This window comes from Coptis chinensis, chromosome 2, assembly GCF_015680905.1.
Source record: "Coptis chinensis isolate HL-2020 chromosome 2, ASM1568090v1, whole genome shotgun sequence".
NCBI lineage: Eukaryota > Viridiplantae > Streptophyta > Magnoliopsida > Ranunculales > Ranunculaceae > Coptis > Coptis chinensis.
The window spans coordinates 96544026-96568289 of NC_141457.1; the positions used below are offsets into that span (position 1 = coordinate 96544026).

The window sequence follows — 24264 nt, forward strand, 5'->3', positions numbered from 1 at the left end:
TCGTTGTTGCACAAGCAAAACAATGTTGCATGTACAACTTGGTGCTCATGTAGACGCTCCCCTTGTCACACCTTAGAACCTAGTTAAGTTCCGAGGAACAACACATAGTGTGAATATGCATATGCCTTTTTACAGCCCTTTTAACTATATTATAGTGAACTAGTAAAGTGCTTTATCTACTTGAAAAATTGATACTTATAGTTCTATGCTCTTATTGCCTTCTCTTTGTTGTTTTTTTTTACTGAGTTTCCTTAGTTCTGACTACTTTCCTGCTTAGGTTTGTTGTGAAGCTATTGTACATGTGCCAATGTGGATTTTACGTTTACAACATTGCTAATTTACTTATTATTAATTTATTTGGGTATTTTGTAGCAAGCCTCGAACAAAGAATGTGAATGTGAAGAATGTAGCAAAAAGTGTTTTCACGGGTGCTAAGAAGTTGTTAGGTGGGGGGAGTAGTACTTCAAGTCGCGATGAGGAGCCTGAGAAAAAGAGAGAAATGGCAACAACCACCTCGACATCAGTTCGTAGAAGGGATCGGAAAGCGGATGATCCTAGTAATGTAGTAAGTGGTGTAGAGTTAGGAAATCAAAAGAGAAGAAAGCGAACAGTTCCGAGTGATGTAGATGTAGATGTAGATGTAGATGTAGATTTAGATTTAGATTTAGATTTAGATTTAGATATATAGATGACGTAAATATGGATCGTGGGAAGAGTGTAGTTGTAAGTCATAGTGATGGTGAAGAAGATGATAGTGAAGAAGATGACGAAGAGGGTGTTGATGATGCAGAAGAGGAGAATGACGAGGAAGTCCCTGTACCTGTACCTCCAGTGAATATTATGAGAAAGTCCAACAATGACTTGGAGTTCCAGAGAGGTGTTTATGGAGGTGGCCCTCGTGTGCCACATCTGTTGTATGACTATGCGGTGTACGTGGCTCGCGATGTTTGGGAGGGGCAGGTAATATTATCATATAGTGTCTATTAGTATTTAAATTTTGTATTATGAAACCTTGTGCATACATTAATACTGAGTTTTTGTTGTTTTAGGCGGAACGAGGGGTGTTGAAGTGCCATGGGCACCTAAACAAGTTGGTATAATGGGATATCGTCGGAGAGTGTTCAGACTGTTCTAATTTTCAAGTGGAGCTTCAAAGGACCAGCTTATGTGCTCTGGTCTTAGGTGTATACAGGCATCAGGATCCTGTGTTGGTCTTTGCGTTTGTAGAGAGGTGACATCCAGAGACCAACACGTTTCATATGTCGTGGGGCGAGATGACAATCACGTTGGACGATATTTCCCAACTCTTAGGAGTTCCGATCAGAGGCAAAACAGTGACTGGGGGCACTGATTTGACCCTGAACAGACAAAAAGACTCCTCCACAAAGGTCTTGGCATACCCATGGACAAGATAGATGCAGAGATGAAAGCCAATAAGTTCACTTCCAAAGTTATGATGGATTTCTTGATAAAGCAGTTTGCTGGGAAGGTAACGGATGAAGATTTACGTGATGAAAATGGGGTTGTTGTGAAGAAGGCGTCAACCCAAAAAGAGTTGCAGTTTGCTGTGAGAGCTTATCTGTTGTTTTTCTTTGGATGTACCACCTTCACCGACACGTCTAGAACTGCAGTTCCCGTTTGTTATCTGAGACTGCTCTCGAAATTTACCGAGATCAGAGACTACGCGTGGGGTGCAACCTTACTGGCTTACTTGTACAGGGGTCTTGGGACTGCCACAAGTGCCAAGGTGAAGGGTGTTTCAGGCTATTTCACTCTCCTACAGGTATTAGTTTTTTTTGTTTTTCTTTTCAATGTCAATTTTATCTATCTATTACAATATTAACTGGGTGTCTATATTAATCTAGGGATGGATTTATGAGTACTTCATGGTGTTCAGGCCATTCCTAAACGAGGACTATCAGTTAAGCATGTCGCGTGCTCATATGTACTCAGTTACTCAGTCTTTTTATGCTAGCACAACAGCTGCATTGAAGCATACCCGAGCGGTGATTGATAATATGACTTGTACCGATGTAAGCATTTTTGTTTGTAAATAGTTTTATTTATTAATTGATATTATTAGTATGTGGTTAATGATTAATTTCCTCGATCATATGCTATTTGACAGGTTGAATGGTATCCTTATACTAAAGTCCGAGCTATACGCCCGGTGGATGAAATAGCATTTTTCGAGGGATTTATATACTTTCTTGATGATGTCGAGCAGTACAATGTTTCGAGGGTTGTGCGTCAGTTGGGTCATATGCAGTTTGTACCCTCAGATCCCCCAAGACCAAAGACCTCGACGCGAACTACTTCCGGACGCAGGTACGATGTAAAATTTAATATTGCCTCTTCCTATTAGAGTAAATGGCAGAATCACTTTATACAACTTGAACATCGAGAACCCATTCCGTCTTATCTATGGGAGTGTGTTAGTAGATACATGAGTTGGTACGAAAACAATATTGTCATATTCGAATGATAAACCGTGATCATCATAATCACTACTCCCTACAGAGTCTTCCATATCATAATCTGGTGAGTTACCTTACAACGTTAGTTTTTGTTTTTTTTTTGTTTTGTTTTGGTATTTTATATATGTTTATACTAATGTAGTTTTTCGTTTTAATTTTGACAGCACCCCATCGTCGATGAAATTTCTCACTTGCTCAATCAAGGCCTGCAATTGGGTGGGACTGCGATTCCAGACGATGCACGGAACGAGTTCATGGAGGCATACAATTTGACCCGGTGCAAGTTCATTGGCGGACGATATCGTGAAGGAGCATAAGTGAAGAAGTAGCCTATTCTTGAGCATTGATCTCAACTCTTGGAGTTTTAGTAGTATATGGCTGTTTAGGTTGCTTTTGTTGTAAAGAGTGACGTTGTGATATCTGAACCCAACTTTATGAATACTTGATTTTGTCGTATGTTATTTTAAAATATTATTTGATGTTATGTGATTCTCCATTTTATGTGTTTGGTTTTGAATTTGGAAGTGTTAGAATTGTTGGAATATGGAAGTTGAATTTGGAAGTGTTAGAATTGTTGGAAGAGTATTTGTTGGAATATGGAAGTTAAGAAAAAACGAAATTGAGGTTCGCCAAATTTCAGTCCCAAATGACTTGGCTACACCGTTTGGGACTTAGTCCAAACGGTGTAGTCATGCCGTTTGGGACTTAGTCCAAATGGTGTGGCCATATTGTTTGGGATTTGAACTTGGAAAAAAAATAAAGTTATGTTTTTTGGCCTCTTGACCGGTGTGGCCACACCATTTAGACTAAGTCTCAAACGACTTGGCCACACCATACGGTGTGCCCACACCGGTCAAGACATTGTTTTAACAGGCAAAATTCATAATAATTGTATACTTGACCACACTTAGAATATGCAAGTATCTTGTTCAGGTATGGGCAGGTCACATATATGTATCTTTTCTGTTTTTTGTGGTTTCAATTAAATAATTATTACTGTTGCAACTTAGAATTGCATCTCCATAGGATATGCAAGTATCTTGTTCAGGTAGGGACATGTCTAATTTTCTCTATTGTGTTCTTATTTACAATCTTTTACTCAGGTTTTGTCTATAGGAGAGGTGCAAAAAAGGTTTGGACTTTTACCCTTTAATGGTACATCTCTAGAACTAGAGACTGCATTGGAAAAGTCCGAGCCATTTTAACACCGTCCGGATGGGCCCATAACAATTCTGTTATCTCATCCGTATTCGTATCCTCTCTCACCTCCTCGAAATAATGGTTTTTGCTAACAACTCACGCAATCTCTGCATTTGCGAGCGATCGTTCATATCCAATGTCCTCACCTTGTGCCTGACATTGTAGACTTGACATATGCTTGATAGGTTATCAGGAAACCTATGTCTGATGGACTTCAAAACTTCTTTGGGTTTAACTCCAGTTTGATCATCTCTGACAAGAACTCGAATTGTGGAACGGTCAGTCGAATAGCAAATGCATGTCCTTCAAGGGTCTTCACCAATGGATGATTGTGAACACCATTAAGAACAACAATTTTCCAACTATTGACAGTGCCGCGTTAGAAAATACATCTTAACTTAAATGGACATCCATGTTTCTTGGTTCCCGTATTTCTCTTATTAGCCTGCTCTACCTTTTTGTGTGAACGATACACGCCCGAACTCTCGCAAGCTAAATCCAGCCTTGGTACTCAGTTCCCGTTAGCATTTTGTGACTTCCCAATTACCACAACCACATTACATTGTTTTCCCCGAGCAGTTGCCCAACCAATTACGTCATTACGTGTATGAAATACCTAAAGATATGAAAGAAAACAACAATCAATAAACTAATATAATTTCATTTAGAAAATAAAAACAAGTGAAAACAATGCCTACTATGTACCTCTTCCGTAGTAAATATTTCTGTTGTATCCATTAAAAGCGGCTGAACATCATCCACGTCATTCGAGTTTCCAGAGTTCTCAAAACACACCGAAGGATCCTAAATGAAGAACAGTTGTTAATTGATGTATTATGGATCCCGTAAAGACATAGCCACATTGTTTGGCTTAAGTACCAAATGCCACAAACACACCGTTTACCATTGTTTGTGTTTTTCTATATTCAAATCCTAAAACGACATGGCCACACCGTTTGGAATAAGTCCCAAATGGTGTGAACACACCGGTAAAGAGGCCAAAAAACAGAACTCTATGTTTTTCCAAGTTCAAATCCCAAACGACTTGGCCACACCGGTCAAGAGGCCAAAAAACAGAACTTCATATTTTTTCAAATTTCAAATCCCAAACGACATGGCCACACCGTTTGGACTGCGTCTCAAACTGTGTGGCCAAGTCGTTAGGGACTTCGTCCAAACGGTGTGGCCACACCGGTCAAGAGGCCAAAAAATAGAACTTCATATTTTTTCAAAGTTCAAATCCCAAACGACATGGCCATACCGTTTGGACTGAGTCCCAAACGGTGTGGCCAAGTCGTTTGGGACTTAGTCCAAATGGTGTGACCACGTACACTGGTAAGTTTTTTAAAGTCCAAATCCCAAAAGACATGGCCACATCGTTTTGGACTCAGTCCAGACGGTGTGACCAGACCGTTTGGTGTGCAATACGAACGACCTAGCCGGGTCGTTTAAGCCTCGAATTTTCTCTTTTAAGTCTTATATATCACTCTACACATGAATAATTACTACATGTATAATTACTACATGCATAATTACGTTTAATTTAGATTTACCTTATTCGAATGGGGTCACTTGGAACTTGTTCTACATTTTCTTTTTGAATGGAGTCATGATGCATTACATTTTCTTCTTCATCTTCATGTTCTAAAATGGGGTTGAGCTCTTCCATTAAGGTTTAATGTTAGTGTTAGGATATAGTTTTCTTTAGGGTTTAAGGGTTTAAGGGTTTAAGGTTTTTGATGGTGGAACTGTAGAAGAGAAGAGAATAGAAGAGAAGGGTTGAAAAGGTTACAACAAGTCAAATTCACTTTGGTTTGGGAGGTGCCCAACACAAAACAACTTTTGGGGCCAATGGCACACATTTGTAATAATTGTTTTTATTTTTGGGGTCTACCCAACACAATATGGGGTCCGGCAGTAACAAACACCTAATGGAATTTCAGACTTCAAAATTTCTAGTGTCACGAAGTTGGATCCTCTTGAGAAGAATGCTGGACTATAGGGCGAAGGCCGAATACCCAACTTCGTCCCAAGGAATACCAAAATTTCTAGCGTCACGAAGTTGGGTCCATGACTATTACTTGAAGGGTTAACCACCACCACCACCACCACCACCACCACCACCACCACCACCACCACTAGATGGGAAATTATCCCCACAAATACACTAAAAAATCACACGGTCAACCCAATTTGATTTTTTTTTTTTAATGTGTATTTGGTGGGGCGTGGGGTGTAATACTAATTAACCTTTACTTGAATAAATCAAATGTGGTTTTCAAAGTACTAAGTAACTCCTAATCAAGGTTGGGCAATATTTTGTTTTCCCCAATCATTTTAGTTGGGACTAGTGAACTAACGATTGTGTTTTAATTAAACATTACATGAATAAAAAAAAAAAAAACACAATTAACACAAATATAAAAGAAAATAACACACTGAGAGAAATATAAGTTGAATTCATATATTCTAAAACAATATCACATCACTTATAAATGTTTCAATTTATAATATCATTATGAACTCGCAAAACACCTGTTAAGAAATGCAACTGAAACAAATCAATAGCGCGAGATTCAAGATATAGAAGGTTTGTTTTACCTCAAGTAATTTTGTTAAATATTTTTTACAGGACATAAGATGATGTATTAATTGATTTTCTTTCCGTATAAACATGATGACTTCAAACATAAACTTTAATATTGAAGAAAAAATAGTTCTATTCGATATTGACATCCAAAACTTTAATGTCGACATACATATTTAATTATATCATACATCATAATGATTCCAACAACATCTAAATTAATATTGTATGTTTATTCATAATTTCGTACAAGAAAAAAATATATAGATGGATAACGAACTACACATGAAATCAAATATTAGTGTATAAATTTTTTTTTGAGCAAATTTGGATAACGAAGTGTACCACGTTTTGCAACGTTAGGTTTTGTTTAACTTCCGTCCAATTTTTTCATACGAGTCAAATTTTTTTATACGTGTCAAATTGCCACCAGATCGCCACATAGGAAAATAAGTGACAAATAATTAGAGAAAAAAAAAACTTGACACGTGTGAAAAAAATGGACGGAAGTGAAACAGAACCTAATGTTGAAAAATGTGGTACACTTCGTTACCCAAATTCACTAAAAAAAAATTTATACACCAATGTTTGATTTTGTGTATAGTTCGTTACCCATCTATGCATTTTTTTTTTTTTTTATAATAACTATTACTCATAATAACAAATAATAATAATAATAATAATAATAATAATAAACAAACTAGAAGTTGAAGATAAAATATTACCTGGATTTGGAGTTTAAGAGCGAAGCCTTCCATTTCAATGTGAAAGGTGATTTCTTTCAAAACAACAGACTGAAAAGTAAACACTCTCTAGTTTAGAGCTTCAAAACTTTTTAACTAAAAAGGTTCTACACTGTCTACACTCTACAGTCTACACGTAGTGTTTATATTTATATTGATATGGTTTTTAGTCAACTATTAGACCATGTGACTTTCAACTCTCAAACCAAATGAAGAAAACATTATTCTTTGTGTTTGAAATGAATGCTTATAACACCGCAAATAACATTTCTTTGCCCAAAAAAAAAAAAAAATGAACATATTAAATTATCATCATTTTATAAATATAACGAACTCAGAGTTCAATTTGGTGATTAAGAATAAAAAATAGGGTTAAGTAGTATTACAGTATTACCCCACTAGATGAGCCAATTAGGATTTTCCTCCTACTAGATGGGAAATTAGGATTTCCTCACTGAAAACACAAATAACTTGATTTGATCTTTAACTTTAAAATGGCTGAAAATAACACAATTGCGCGCCCTTATCTAATTAAAATTGAATATTTGTTTTTTGAAAATAATGAGGACATTTGTGTAATTTTCAGTTGCCTGACTTGAAATTTAACGGTAATCTAAGTTGAGTGTGTGTTTAGGGAGAGACCCTAATTGGCCATCTAGTGGGGAGAAATTCTAATTAGCTTATCTAGGGGGGAGAGAGTTGTATGCACCATCAACAAATATCCTAAACTAAATCACGATTGGAATTGTATGCAGCATCAAAGAAATAAGAAACAACATTGCATGTAGGGTTTTTTTGTAACAGTATCATGTTTGGTAATGAACTAAACCTATAAATTAGAGTGGAATTAACTGTATTAAAAAATTCGATGTTAACATACTATAAAATGATATATATTCAATGTTCTTAAAAGATAAAGCATGATACATAAACTTATAATAGTTAATTATGTTTATGTGTTACCTAAACTTACAACATATATATGTAATATATACATATCACGGTTACAACATAGTGCTTTTTGTACTACCTATTACATGTCCTTATATAAAATTATTTTAAAATATGTATAAATTCATATCACTATTGTAATAATATTGCCATTTGTAATAACCCTCATTAGACTACCATTGGAGGGCCCTCACTATGTTCGAGAGCACCACCCTTTGTCGTAATAATTCTTGTTATTATCTTCGTTGGTCTTGTTCTTGTCTTTCTGTTTCTCGAGCTTGCTGTTGTTGTTGGTGTCGTTGGTAGATTCTCCTCAACCACCAACAGAGCTCACCACCAAAACAAAGCTGCATAAAATTAAGGCTGCCTATCAAGTTTGTGTTAGAAAAATGATTTGCTCAAATCCATTTAAATATGAATGAGTAGTTTGTCTCCCAAGTTACCCCACTTAAGATGAAATGAGTTTTTTCTTGAAACAGTACCTAATGTGAGAAAAACCTTTTCAAAATGATGCATTTGTTTGAAATAAATGATGCATTATGCCGAAAAGGTCGCGACCTTTCGAAATGTGCACCGGTTTGAAACAACATGTATCATGCCGAAGGTGCAACCTTTCGAAATAGGCACCGGTTCAAACAAATCTTATATGCCGAAATGGTGTGTTTTTTCAAACATGTGACTTTTCAAAAGAGTTGCTTACTTTTTCCCAAGAGTCACCGTGTTGTTTTGAAAAGGCACCACTCACCTTATAAATAGTGGATGAATTTGGAGAAAAAAAATACACCGCATCACACACGAGTTCGATCTTTCTCTTCTCCCTCGTTCTTAGTCAAATATTATGTTGTGTTCACGAGTCATAGAATTGAAGTCTTAGCTTTCTATAGAAAAATCCGTTCTATCTTGAGAGATAGTTTCCCATCAACCTTCAAAGACCGTGGAGAGGGAAAATCGTCTTAAGGACATAGTGTATCTACACTAGGCTCGGATTTAATTAAGAAGTACAAGACACTTATAAGACAAAAGTTTGTATAGTTTGGTAATTGGTAAAGAGTAAGTACAATTAAGTTGTATATTCCTAACAACTTAAGACAGATTTCCTTTTTCTTCTTATTCTTTACCGAATATAATTTGTTTCTGTTTTCTTTTCTTTTTTGGTTTAAAAAAATAACGAAGGTGTGTTTCTATTTTAGAATAGAAATGACAACACCACCAGGTTCTCCTATTCATGTTGTTCTTATTTCATTTGTTAGACCTTATGTTCGTAGAAGTGGAACTCAACAACTACGGGTATCTACTAGCAATGGTGGATACTGGTTCAACTCATACGTTAATCTCTGAGTATGTATCCGAGGCTATTGGATTGAAACTTCATGTAATGTCGGAGCTCTATGAGAGGCTTGAACCAAGAAGCCGAACCGGTGAAAGGACTCGCTTTGGAAGTTGACCATTAAGATGCACAACGGGCGAGGAAAGGTGGACTGATGGTAGCTCGCTTAGACCATTTTCAAGTCATTCTTGGAATGGACTTCTTGAAAGCAAACAAGGTGGTGGTAATGCCACACTTGGAGGGAATTATGATCTAAGATTCCAAGAATCCTTGCTTCATTCCAGATGTTAGGAATGGCTAGTGCTAAAAGGGTTCTAAAAAAAAATATATTGTATTATTTGTAAGATGTATGCGTTTTACTATTGCGCCAAAGAGTGCCAATAAAGAAGATTGTTTAAGATATTGTTCTGTAAGCATACTTGTAAGCAAAATTGAGGTCTTAGAAGTGTTTCGACACTATATGAATGATATGTGACATTCTTTAACAAGACGCCTCACTTGCTAAACATATATCTAAATGGTTTTCCAATTTATTGACTTTGTCATGAGAAATTGGGAAAATATGGGGGATTATGAATCTCCTTGAATTAATTAATTCAAAATTGGAAATTTGTTGAAGCATTACTCAAAAGACATCAAATGTGGTGTTTTACTCTAGGAGAGATGCATAAATTTCTTGAAAATCCTCAAAGCAAACGTCATACAAGGTCCACTATGGAATCGAGATTCATAGCATTGACAAGACAAGAAATGGAGAAGAAGAGTGGCTTCAAATTTCTTAGAGGATATTCCAAACTGGGCTAAACACGTGCCCGGCCAGATATATACAACTGTAATGACCAATCTGCTATTGGTGTAGAGCAATGAGTAGCATGTATGACAAAAAGTCTCGACATATCACGTCGTAGACATAATACCGTTAGACAATTGCTCTCAAATGGAGTTATCTCAATCGATTATGTAAGGTCAAAGATAACATTCATGGATCCGCTTACAAAAGTTTAACAAGAGAGCAAGTAGAAAGATTATCAAAGGGAATGGGCTTAAAGCTTTTGAGATAATCAACCAAAGAGTCATCATAATGGAAAAACCAACCTAGTTATTTGGAGATCCCAAGATCTAGGTTCAATAGGCCAACCGAATTATGTTTGTGACTCGGTTAGACCTTTGAGAGTAATATTATACTCTAACCCATTCCTATATAAAGGCGGTGCATATCCGCCATGAGAACCGGATAAGTCGAGCTTTTAATAATTTACTATATCTTGGAAAGTTATGTTATCCAAATGGAGTATTGCGGGGATACTCTTTATAGAAATCACCTATGTTAGTGCGAAGTGGGGCCTTTATGAAAATTTTAAAGACAAATGTCTCAAAAGCACTATCCGAAACCAAGAAGTGTTCGGGCGCAAAATGAACACAAACGTGAGAACCAACAAAGATTCGAGGCGATGCATCAGCGTGAAGATGATTGTCTAGGTTTATACAAAGCGGTGACGGTTCAGGACATTAATTGAAGTCTCACCGATCGTCCAATTAAATCCGATCGTCTTTCACTAAGGCAAGTTCAAGGCCTCCCATGCTACTTGACGTCGCGGTATCTTTTCATTTATAAAAGAATAGAAATCCGATGTTTATGATAGAAGAAGCCAAATTTTCATTCATGTGGGGGATTGTTAGAAAAATGATTTGCTTTCAATCCATTTAAATATGAATGAGTAGTTTGTCTCCCAAGTTACCCCAATTTAAGATGAAATGGGTTTTTCAAATAGAGACGTAATGTGAGAAAAACCTTTTCAAAATGATGTATTTGTTTGAAACGATTGCATTATCTCCGAAAAAGTCGCGACCTTTTCAAATGTGCGGTTTGAAACAAGGCATCATGCCGAAAAGGTGCAACCTTTCGAAATAGGCCCGGTTCAAAACAAATCTATATATCTTAAAATGGTGTGTCCTTTTCAAACATGTGACTTTTCAAAGAGTTGCTTTACTTTTTCCCAAGAGTCACCGTGTTGTTTTGAAAAAAGGCACCACTCACCTATAAATAGTGGATGAATTTGAAAAGAAAATACACCGGATCACACAGAGTTCCGATCTTTCTCTTCTCCCTCCGTTCTTAGTCAAATACTTATGTTGTGTTCATTTGAGTCTATATAAATTGAAGTCTTGCTAGCTTTCTATAGAAAGAAATCCGTTATCTTGGGAGATAGTTTCCCATCAACCTTCAAGCACCGTGAGGGAGAAAATCTGTCTTAAGGACATAGTGTATCTACACTAGGCTCGGATTTAATTAAGAAGTACAAGACACTTATAAGACAAAAGGTTTATAGTTTGGTAATTGGTAAAGAGTAAATACAATTAAGTTGTATATTCCTAACAGTTTGTTATTGTATGATCTTTAACATATATATAGTAAAGTTAGGTTAATTAGTAGTATCGCCAATAATCACCTTGCTGAAGGAGTTTTAACTTTTAAGTGGTCATTTTCCTGCACGAACAGATTTGAAAATTGGAGCCAAATGGTATGTCTGGATTTGCTTCGTACGAGTCCATTAGAGGTTCGGTCATGATCTGTTAAACATGAATAAAGTGGTAAGTTTATCGAATACATTTATATGATATTAATGTTATTAACGGGTCTGGTCATTTCTTCCATCATTTCATACTTTCATCAGTGGCCTTCTCGCATAAGAGAGGCACAATCCCTTAATATATTTCACCCGTAATATCTCTCAAGTGTTTCATCAATAAAATCATTGGTTAATGAACTACCTTGGTGATAACACTACCACCATGTGGTTATATATCGAAGTCTTTATATATGCCCACAAATCCAAATACTTGCATCATTTCAATTGTACAAGCTGCCTAAAAAGGTATAAGAAATCAGCAAGCTAATGAAAAAACCTATTTTGGGAAAAGTTTGATATCACCCATTAAGCTGCAAAGCGAATCAAGACATACCTTTAGCTACATCATGAAAACTAACATTAGGCCCAGAGGTTTGTCCACCCACTAAAGAATGCACAACACTCCTAAGTAAAGTTGTCCGTGGCGTAACAACTGGTCTATGCCTCTATTTAAAAGACTAAAGAAAACACCTGAACAACACAAAATTGTGTCCAAAAAATGTAATATATATGTGAGCTGAGTAAATGCCTGTCCCAGGGAAAATTTGATATCTCACCTGTTCAGTTGCAAAAACGCTGTTAAAGCATACATTTTGCAACTTACAATGAGCCCAAAGGCTTGCCACCCACTAAAAAATGCACAAGACTCACAAAGGAAAATTGTCCGTAGCAACAACTGGATAATGCTTCTATGCCTCTAGTTCTAAGACTAAAGATAACACATGATCGATGATCAGGAGTCACCTGTTCAGTTGCACAAAGGCTTCAAGGTATAGGTTTGGCAAGTTACAATGAGCCCCAAATGCTTGCCCACCCAATAATGGATGCACAAGACCCGTAAAGTAAACTTGTTAGTGGCATAACAACTAGTTCATCCCTCTACTTAAAAGACTAAAGCAGATACATGATCAAGCGTCTTCTTTTTTATTTTTCAACCTATATGGTGAAAGGATAAATGCCGCCAAAAAAGGTATATGAAATCAGCGAGCTGTAGAAAACAGCATAGAGAGCTAAGACATACCTTTTGCTACAACATGGAAACTTACATTGAGCCCAGAGGCTTGCCAACTCACAAATGAATGCACAAGACTTGCAAAGTAAGTTGTCCATGGCGTAACAATTGGTTAATGCCTTTACTTAAAAAACTAAATGACACATAATCAGGAGTCGTTCCTTTACTGATTTTTCCATCTATGTAGTGAAAACACAAAAATGCCCAAAGACATGCCCACCCACTAATGGATGCACAAAACTCCCAAAGTAAAGTCGTCCGTGGCGTAACAACTGGTTTATGCCTCTATTTACAAGACCAAAGAAGCCACTTGAACAGATGTCAATCCTCTTAATGATTTTCCAATTGTTGTGAAAGCACAACATTGCGCCCAAAAAGGTATAAGAAAATAGAGAGCTACAGAAAACACCTATTTTGGGAAAATAGAGATACCTCACCCATTAATCTGCAATGAAAACTAAGACATATTTTTTACTACAGCACGGAAACTTGTATTGACACGAGAGGTTTGCCCACTCACTAATGAATGCACAAGACTCACAAAGTAAAGTTATCCAGGGCATAACAACTGGTTAAAGTCTCTATTTAAAAGACCAAAGAAAACACTTGAACATGTGTCAATTCTCTTACTGGCTTTTCCAACTATGCTAAAAGCACAATATTGCCTTAAAAATACTGTAATAAATAAGAGAACCGAAATAAATGCCTATTTCGGGAAAATTATGATACCTCACTCATTAAGCTACACATGGAACTAAGACATACATTTTGCTACAACATGGAAATATACATTGAGCCTAGAGGCTTGCCTACCCACTAATGAATGCACAAGACTCACAAAGTAAAGTTGTTCGTGGCGTAACAACTGGTTAATGCCTCTATTTACCAACAAAACACTTGAACAGGTGTCAATCCTCTTACTGACTTTTCTGACTGGTGAAAGCACAAATTGTGCCCAAAAGGTTTAATAAATCAACGAGTTGAAATAAATGCCTATTTTGGAGAAACAATTTATACCTCACCCGTTTACCCGTTAAGCTGCCACGTGGAACTAAGATATACCTTTTGATACAGCATGGAAATTTACATTGAGCCCAAAAGCTTGCCAACCCACTAATAGTTGCACAAGACTCACAAAGTAAAGCTCTCCATGGCATAACGTACAACTTGTCAATGCTACTATTTAAAAGACCAAAAAAACAACTTGAACGGGTATCAATCCTCTTACTGACTTTTCCAACTATTGTGAAAGCACAAAATTGCGCCCAAAAAGGTGTAATAAACCAGCGATCTGAAATAAACACCTATTTCGGGAAACGTTTGACACCTCACCCGTTAAGCTACCACGTAGAACTAAGACATACATTTTTTTTTCTTTACTACAACATGGAAACTTACAATGAGGCTTGCCCATCCACTAATGAATGCACAAGACTCATAAAGTAAAGTTGTCCATGGCGTAACAACTGGTTAATGCTTCTATTTACCAAACAAAACACTTGAATGGGTGTTAATCCTCTTACTGACTTTTCCGACTGGTGACAGCACAAAATTGTGACCAAAAGGTTTAATAAATCAACGAGTTGAAATAAACGCCTATTTTGGAGAAACAATTTATACCTCGCTGCCACATGGAACTAAGACATACCTTTTGCTATAGCATGGAAACTTATATTGAGCCCAAAAGCTTGCCAACCCACTAATGGTTGCACAAGACTCGCAAAGTAAAGCTATCTATGGCGTAACAACTTGTTAATGCCTCTATTTAAAAGACCAAAGAAAACACTTGAATTGGTATCAATCCTTTTATTGACTTTTCCAACTGTGTTGAAAGCACAAAATTGTGCCTAAAAAAGTGTAATAAATCAGCGAGCTGAAATAATCGCCTATTTTAAGGAAAAGTTTTATATCTCAACCGTTAAGCTGCCATGTGGAACTAAGACATACATTTTGCTACAACATGGAAACTTACAATGAGCCCAGAGGTTTTCCAACCCACTAATGATTGCACAAGACTCACAGAGTAAAATTTTCCGTGGTGTAACAGGCTTGTTAGAGACCGAAGAAGACACTTGAACAGGTGAGAATCCTATCATTGACTTTTCCAACTATGGTGAAAGCACAAAATATCACCCAAAAGGGAGTAATCAATCAGCAAGCTGAAAGCCTGAAATAAATTCCTAGTTTGGGAAAATCCAGATACCTCACCCATTCAGTTACAAAAAAGCAGTTAAAGCAAACGTTTTGTTGCTTACAATGAGACCAAAGTCTAGCCCATCCAATAATGGACGGACAAGACTTGCAATTTTGCCAGTGGCGCAACAACTAGCTCATCCCTCTACTTTTTGAAAAACCAAAGCAAACACAAGATCAAGTGTCTTCTTTATTGATTTTTCCAAATATATGGTGAAACGACAAAATGTGGTTCCAGAAAGGTATAAGAAATCTGCGAACTGAAATAAACGCGTAAATTTTGATTCCTCAATCATCAAGCTGCACAGGGAACTAAGACATACCTTTTGCTAAAGCATGAAAACTTACATTGAGCCGAAGAGGCTTGCCCACCCACTAATGATTGCACAACACTCGCAAAGTAAAGTTGTCCGCAGCATAACAACTAGTTAATGCCTCTATTTAAGAGACCGGAGAAAACACTTACACAGGTGTCAATCCTCATACTGACCTTTTCAATTAGGGTAAAAGCACAAAATTGTGCCAAAAAAGGTGTAATAAATCAGCGAGCTGAAATAAACACTTATTTTGGGAAAATTTTGATATTTCACCCGTTAAGTTGCATAGGGAACTAAGACATACCTTTTGCTACAATATGGAAACTTACATTGAGCCCAGAGACTTGCCCGCAACTAATGAATACACATGACTCGCAAAGTTAAGTTATCTGTGGAGCAAGGCCCAATTTTTCGGGATATTAGGATATATCGGAGAGGCCAAAAAAAGATATATATCAGATATATCGATATGTCGGAGAGATAAATCGTTTTTGCCCATTTTGGTGATAATATTCAAAAAAATCAAAAAATCGGAATATATCGAAAATATCACCGATATATAATGATATATATCGGGATATATCGTTATATATCGGTCAACAGTCAACAAAATCGGTCAAAAGTCAAACTGTCCAACCAAGTCAAACGATATATATCGAATACATCGGAATATATCGCTGATATATATCTTTATATCGGTTTTACCGATATATATCGGTTTAAAAAATATTAAATTTTCGGAGCCGATATTTCGGATTTTTCGAAGTCGGATTGCTGAAAAAACGATATATATCGGCAATTTTTCGATAAATCGACCGATATTTTCGGCCTTGCTGTGGAGTAACAACTGGTGAATGCCTCCATTTAAAAAACCAAAGAAAACACTTGAACAGGTGTCAATCCTCATGTTGACCTTTTCCAACTGTGGTGAGAGCACAAAATTACGCCTAAAAATGTGTAATAAATAAGTGAGCTAAAATAAACGCCTATTTCGTTAAAGTTTTGATAGCTCACCTGTTAAGCTGCACAGGAAACTAAGACATACTTTTTGCTACAGCATGGAAACTTACATTGAGCCCAGAGGCTTGCCCACCACTGGATGTACAATTATATGTGGCGTAACAACTGGTGAATGCCACTATTTAAAATGGGGTGGGATAGAGGCACATTCACTGTAGCCACATTCTGGGCACAGTGCATCCACACCACTGATCTCTTGCCAATCCAACGGATATGAAGTAGTTTTTTGATAGCCAAATTCGAAATAAATGAAATTTCGGGAAATAAAATTTTTCAAAACATAAAAACGAAATAAACAAAAAAATCGATCGAACCTTCTTCTCCAAAATTAGATCGAGCGAAATTTTCTCTGAAACACTTTCTCTCCAAAATTCACGAGTGGGTTCTCTCTTTCTATTCACGTACTGCTGCTATTAACGACTGTGTGCTTCTTTCGTTAGATTAAAGGTGAGAAAGTTTGAATTTTATTTCATTTCATTTTAAAGATGGAAAGTTGAGATGGGTGTTTTTTTTATTTCATTAGTTTTTGGCAAACAAGGAGATTGCAATGAAGTTTTTGGAACTTTGGCTGGTGTTGTTTTTAGTTATTAAGGTGAGAAAAAGTTTATTGTTATCAAAACTGTTTTTTCTTCCTATATCAAAACTGGTTTCACATAAAAGTCTTTATCTTCAAAATAATTGCTTTTCTTTTCAAAATAGAGTCAATAGCTTGTGAAGATATTTCTCAGAGGATACAAATGGTGGCGAAGATTTAGAGTTAAGAATCTACTGAAAATTCTTGAAACACTTAGTTAGTAAACATGTGACCGTATGAATCTTAACAAACTTTACATTGTTATGAGCATTTGTTATGAGCTTATGAAGAACTTTTGGTAATAACACTTGGCTTACCTGCATACTTAATATCTTGCTCATATATGATGAATTTATTTCAAAATCACCAGATGCACATTCATATGCCATGTTTTCTTTTATTTAAGTAGTTTCTAGGATTATATAGGTGTTTCCTTCATACACTAATATTGTTCTTCTAATTGTCAAAGCCACTTCAACTACACAAATACTGTAAAGACGGTGCATTTGCGATGCACTTTGGTTCTTATAGAAGAACTGCTAGATGGAGCGAAAAAATCGGTAAAATGGAGACTTGGTGTGGAAGAAAGGAAAAAAGAAGAGGGTCTGAAGCCAAATTTTCATAACTTTGTACATCTGATTAATATTTTGTTTATTTAAAATACAATCGTATTTCAATCGATTAATTTTGTGTTTTTCCCTCGGATTGCTCAATTTCGAAGTGGACATTGGCCTTTTCGTGGTTTAGACCTTCTTGTAGACCTTGTGTCGGCTTTACTTGATTGGGATCAGATAGTGGCTCAAGGGTAAGGTTAAGAACTTCGATTCTCGATTGCCAACTAATATTTGAACTTTTCATTCTGTACTTTGTACTTCGCTAAATTTTGGCTCAAGGTTAAGGATAAGTACTTTGTACTTTGCTAAATTTTGGACTCCCAGAATCTGTACTTTGTAATTTTTCTCATTTTTAAGCCTCCGTTTTGTTTACACATTTCTGATAGGAGTAGATGAGTTGTTGAAGTAGTCAGTGAATCTCTGAGCAGCATACTTATGGTATAGCAAACCATCGCTTTGTGATATATGTCCACAATATTTGGATAAATCAGATTATAGATTGATAATTTGGATATTTTGAACCATCCTGGTGGGGAACGTTTAGATGATTGCAGGTTATCGATTTAGAGAAAGTTTCTGGTCTTGATGGTATAAAAGCTGTCGACATTACAGCTAGAAGCAGAGTCATGACGATGGTTTTTAGTCTCTTTCTTTTTCTTTTCTGGCTAACCCCTGAATCTTGTTTCTGTTGTATCAGGACTGAGAAAGATATTACTCCCATTGGTGGGCTCCCTCATTATGGTGTGGTGAAGGAAGGTCATCTGCTGATCAAGGGATGTTGTGTTAGGCCCAAAAAGAGGGTTGCCACTCTCCGTCAATCCCTATCGAAGCAAACATCTCGTCTTGCCTTTGAGGTTGTGGCTTCTTAGTTAATGAGCATTTTGGTTTTCTCTAGCTGTATTATTATAGAATTAGAACCAATTGTAATACTTGTATAAGGTAAATGTGCATTTGAGTTCAGTATAAGGTAAATGTACATTGGAGTTCTGATGTAATTTAAAGTGCTTGTTAAGAAAATGCAATCTCAGTTGTCTCATCAATAAGGCATTCAATAAGTCGAGAAAGGAAAGATAAAATGAGAGTATTAAGCAGGGCAGAAGTGTAGCTGTGCACCTGTGCGTGGCGTGCCAACAACTTAAGCGTTTGGAGTAAATGTTTGTGTGAAAATTAAAATAGGATACAACTTAATTTGTTCATATTAGAGGTTGGGAGGTCGCTTTCCCATTCATGCTTTGGACTTGGGAGTAGATGGCAGTTTGACAGAATTTCTGAATCACATAACAAAATTTCTGACAGGTTCAGATCAAATGAACAAAATTTCTAACAGAATTTCTGACATAATTTCACATAACAAAATGAACTTTCATTTTCCACAAAACTAAATAGAATAGAACCAATCAAACCGAACAAGTTTAGGCTACAATATCAAAGAACTAAGCTACCACTTTCCAACCAACCACTAAAACCGAACTAAGCTACAATATAAAAGCTATCAGAGAACTAATTAAGCTAAAACCGAACTAAGCTACAATATAAAACCGAACTAAGCTGTCAGAGGATCCAACTTTGTTTCCCTGTGCCTTGTAAAATGTGAAGATCATTCCTCCACCCAACAGCAGAATATCAACTTTATCTAGCAATGATTCTATCACACCAATCTTGGATGAGACTTTTGAGCCTCCTACAGTAGCAGCAAACGACCTTTTTGGACTGGACACATCTCCAACGATCGAGATAGTCAAGTTCTCAAACAAAAGGGCAGGGGAAAATGTCAGAGTACATGCACAGATAAACACCAAAAACAGCATCAAAATGTCAGAGTACATGCCACAGTTTTGAGAAAAAAATTCCTAGAAGTCGGCATCTACTAACTCTCAATCCCTTTTCAAGTTTGTGAATGAACAATACGAACAGTTTTAATTGTCTTCATTTGTAGGTACCTTCAACAAGATTCATCTCACAGCCTTCCAAACGAATGAGATGATCATAACAATGTAAAGTGTGTTAAGATTCATACGGTCACATGTTTACTAACTAAGTGTTTCAAGAATTTTCAGTAGATTCTTAACTCTAAATCTTCACCACCATTTGTATCCTCTGAGAAATATCTTCACAAGCTATTGACTCTGTTTTGAAAAGAAAAGCAATTATTTTGAAGATAAAAACCTTTATGTGAAACCAGTTTTGATATAGGAAGAAAAAACAGTTTTGATAACAGTAAACTTTTTCTCATCTTAATAACTAAAAACAACACCAGCCCAAGTTCCAAAAACTTCATTGCAATCTCCTTGTTTGCCAAAAACTAATGAAAAAAAAAAAAAAAAAAAAAAGCACCCATCTCAACTTTCCATCTTTAAAATGAAATGAAATAAAATTCAAACTTTCTCACCTTTAATCTAACCACCGAATCGTTAATAGCAACAGTACGTGAATAGAAAGAGAGAACTCACTCGTGAATTTTGGAGAGAAAGTGTTTCAGAGAAAATTTCGCTCGATCTAATTTTGGAGAAGAAGGTTTGATTGTTTTTTTCTTTATTTCGTTTTTATGTTTCGAAAAATTTTATTTCCCGAAATTTCATTTATTTCGAATTTGGCTATAAAAAACTACCTCATATCCGTTGGATTAGCAAGAGATCAGTGGTGTGGATGCACTATGCCCAGAATGTGGCTACAGTGAATGTGCCTCTATCCCACCCCATTTAAAATACCAAAGAAAACAACTTTTGTTGGCTTTTCCAACTATGGTGAATTGGTGAAAGCACCAAACTGCACCCAAAAAGGTGTAATAAATCAGCTCTCGCTAAAAGAAACGCCTATTTCTAGAAAATTTTGATACCTAACCAGTTAAGCTGCATAGGGAACTAAGACCTACCTTATGCTACAACATGGAAACTTACATTGAGCCCAGGGGATTGCCCACCCCCTAATGAATGTACAAGACTCGCAAAGTAAAGTTATCCCTGGTGTAACAACTAGTGAATGCCTTTATTTAAAAGACCAAAGAGAACACATGAACAGTGCCAACCTCATAATGACCTTTTCAACTATGGTAAAAACACAAAATTGAGCCAAAAAAGGTGTAACAAATTAGCGAGCTAAAATAAACGCTTATTTTGGGAAAAAATTTATACTACGCCTATTAGGCCGCCACATGAAACTAAGACATACCTTTTGCTACAACATGGAAACTTACATTGCGGCCAGAGGCTTGCCCACCCACTAGTAAATGCACAAAACTCACAAAGTAAAGTTGTCTGCTGTGTAACAATTGGTTAATGTCTCTATTTAAAAGATCAAAGAAACACTTGAACAGCTCTTGTTGACTTTTCAAACTGTGATTCCTTTATTGATTTTTCTAACTATATGATGAACGCACAAAATTGCGTTTAAAAATGTATAATTGAAAAGTGAGCTTAAATAAACACCTAGTAATAACAATAATATTAATAGTAATAACAATAATAACAATAATACTAATATTAGTAACAATAATAATAAGAACAAATGGACCCCATAATAATAGTAAAAAACATATAAGAAACACACAAATCCTTCGTAAATAGATAGATATTCTGACCATAACAATGAGTGAAATAGAATATCCAAGGCCTTCAAAATAATTCCTTCTGATGTTTCTAATGAACGAAATGGGATACGGTATGATGCTCAACGACCCGGATCTACTCCTTTTAAGTAAGTTAGTTGAGGCACTTTATGACAAGTGACGTTGGGGGGATGAGAACCATATGACGACATTGATAATGTGGTTTATTAACAACCTTGTTAGCAATTCGCCGAATTATCCACGAATTTTGAAAGGCAAAACGTATAATACTTTTTAAAGATTCGCAATAATTCACGATTTTTTGCCTTAAATGAATAATACGAATTTTTGCCAAATTTTTTAAAAATTTGGTTAAAAAAAATGAATGAAAATTCGGCTGCGTTTTTGTTATTTTTTATGTGCCTTATGTCCTCATTCTTACTTCAAGTCCCTCACTCTTATATTTTTAGTGATAAATTAATCCAAAAGCTTTGCTTTTATATTTTTTGGGTAATATTTAAATTGTCATGTTATGGTGTGTGTGTATTTTGAAATTTCAATCCAAAAACAAATAAATGAAGGTATATATGTAGACTATTCAATTAGTCTCAATGTTTTTGTAGCTAAATTGTTTAGATATGTTTGTTATGTTGTAAAAAATGACAACTATTATTAATATTTATTAACATAATATCACGAATTTTTAATTTACGAATTTTTGCAACCAAACGTTTAAAATGCGTATTAATTAAATACCGCATAATTGCCGTATTGCGAATTCTTGACCGAAATATTTGACCGTACCGTTTTTTTGAATCACTAAATAATTTACAAATGAGTGCTTCTACAGCAACACACACTTTTGAACCGAATTTGTGAACACAATGACGTGGCAAGTAGAGAGACCTTGATTTGTAGTACTTCTTTGAGAAATACACACGCACCCCCTGCCTGATGAGTGTCACGTCATTGTGTTCACAATTTTCGGTTCATTTTGTGTGTTGCTAAAGACTTTTCCTTTACAAATTATTTCCGTATCGAATTTTTACCATATCTCGAATTGCTAACAAGGATTAACAATCGTGCCCACTTATTGAGTGGCCTTGGGTAGTCAAACACCATAAGCCCGAGTGCCGGTAAAAGAAGTAGATCCGAAACCCGGCCCAGTATCAGGCCCAGTATCAGGCCCAGCTCAATGTTCGTCCTATACTTCATCGTATTTCGCATCCACAGTTCCACACCTCTTTTGACATTGAACTCCGTGGGGATTGGCCTCCACAAAGAAAACAGTCAATTCATTCTTAATTAATCTTTATCGATGCGAAAACATCTAGTCATTTGTAACTACTTGACTGATGTGTATCAAGAACAAAATCATGTTACCAAATATTATATTAGACTAGCAAAAAGCGTGCTCTAGGAACGTCAACACAGCCACACAGGGCCAACTGTTTTTGACTTCAACAATCAAATAATTACCGTTATGCCATCAGTTTTGGTTTTTTACCGTTATGCCATCAAACTCTTAAGCATTGGCGTCACTATCTGATCCATGCCGAATTCGTTTTTTATTCTGATCATGAAGCACTCAAGCATATTGGTAATTAGGATAATGTCAATGCCCGACAACTGCATTGGTCTAGTTATTTACAAGACTTTACTATTGTTCTCCGCCACAAGTCTGGTGTCCAGAACCGTGTGGCTGATGCTCTTAGTCGTCGTTCCTATTTATTGGTTTCCCTGCGTTCTACTGTTCTGGGTTTTGGTTATTTCCCTTATTTATATCCATCTGACCCATCCTTTGTCACTGTTTTATCTTCTATACATGAAGGTCATTTGTCTTAGTTTTCATTATAGGACGGGTTTCTGTTTAAAGGTCGTCGCCTTTGTGTTCCTGCTTGTAGCCTACGGCTACATCTCCTCACCGAGTTACATAATGAGGGACATTTTGGGCGTGACAAGACACTCTTATCGGCTTTTTATTTCTGGCCTAGTTTAAGCAAGGATGTCCAGAAACTTGTTGCGCTTTGCAAGGTCTGTCAGGTTTTTAAGGGACACACTACTAATGCAGGGTTGTATATGACTTTGCCTGTCCCGGCTCGTCCTTGGTGTGCAATTAGTATGGATTTTATTCTCGGCCTACCTCGTACACAATGAGGCTTTGATTCTATCTTTGTGGTGGTGGATAGGTTCTCAAAGATGGGTCATTTTATAGCATGCAAAAAAACGACGAATGTTGTCAATGTTGCCCAATTGTTTTTTCGTGATATTTATCGTTTGCATGGTATGCCAGACTCCATTATTTCTAATCGTGACACTTGTTTTCTTAGTCATTTTTGGCATTGCTTCTGGAAGCTATTACATACTGATTTGGAGTTTAGCAGTGCGTACCATCCTCAAACGGATGGATAGACCAAGGTTGTTAACTGGTCCTCGGGTAATCTCTTGCATAGTTTAGTCGGTTCTAAAGTGAAACAATGGGATTCTCATCTTGCCCAGGAGGAATTTGCTTTTAATCGTTCGGTTAATCACAGTTCTGGTTACCGTCCTTTATTTCCACATTCTATATGGCTTTAATCCAAGGGTTGTTGCTGATCTTGCTCCTATACCCAGGTTTTCGCCTGTTCATGTTGTTGCGTCTGACATGGTTCACCAGCTTTAGGATATTCATATCGCTATTCGGAAGAATCTTTTGGAGTTTAATGCCAAATATAAAGCTTCTGCTGACTGACATCGCCGTCATGTTGAGTTTGAGGTAGGTGACTTTGTTTGGGCAGTGCTTACTAAAGAACGGTTTGTCGTTGATGATTACAATAAATTGAAGCATCGAAAGATTACCCCTGTTGAGGTGATTGAGAAGATCAATCCGAATGCCTATCATCTTCTTCTGCCTAGCCATATCCACAATGCGGATGTCTTCAATGTGAAGCATCTTCTGTCGTATTTTAGTGCCTCGTCTGATGATGATGTTGACGTGAATTCGCAAATGAATTCTTTCAATCCAAGAGGGACTGATATAGTTCAAGTTACTGCTAGTGTCTAGTTAAGGGGCGCACGCCCTTGGTTTGGGTTGTT

The 24264-nt window shown here is 36.4% G+C and overlaps 1 long non-coding RNA gene across 9 annotated transcripts; it reads right to left on the bottom strand.

Moving 5' to 3' along the window:
- Window positions 1-3436: 3436 nt before the first annotated feature.
- LOC147519342 (uncharacterized) lies at window positions 3437-21425 on the bottom strand. 9 transcript variants are annotated; one of them, XR_015212169.1, is made up of 5 exons: window positions 21223-21425; window positions 11736-11856; window positions 6990-7058; window positions 4383-4481; window positions 3437-4293 (listed from the first exon to the last, which is right to left on the bottom strand). It is a non-coding gene; the product is annotated as an uncharacterized LOC147519342 (long non-coding RNA). The 9 variants fall into 9 exon arrangements; XR_015212174.1 differs by lacking the exon at window positions 21223-21425 and adding an exon at window positions 20839-21216; XR_015212173.1 differs by lacking the exon at window positions 21223-21425 and adding an exon at window positions 16452-16580.
- Window positions 21426-24264: the final 2839 nt, after the last annotated feature.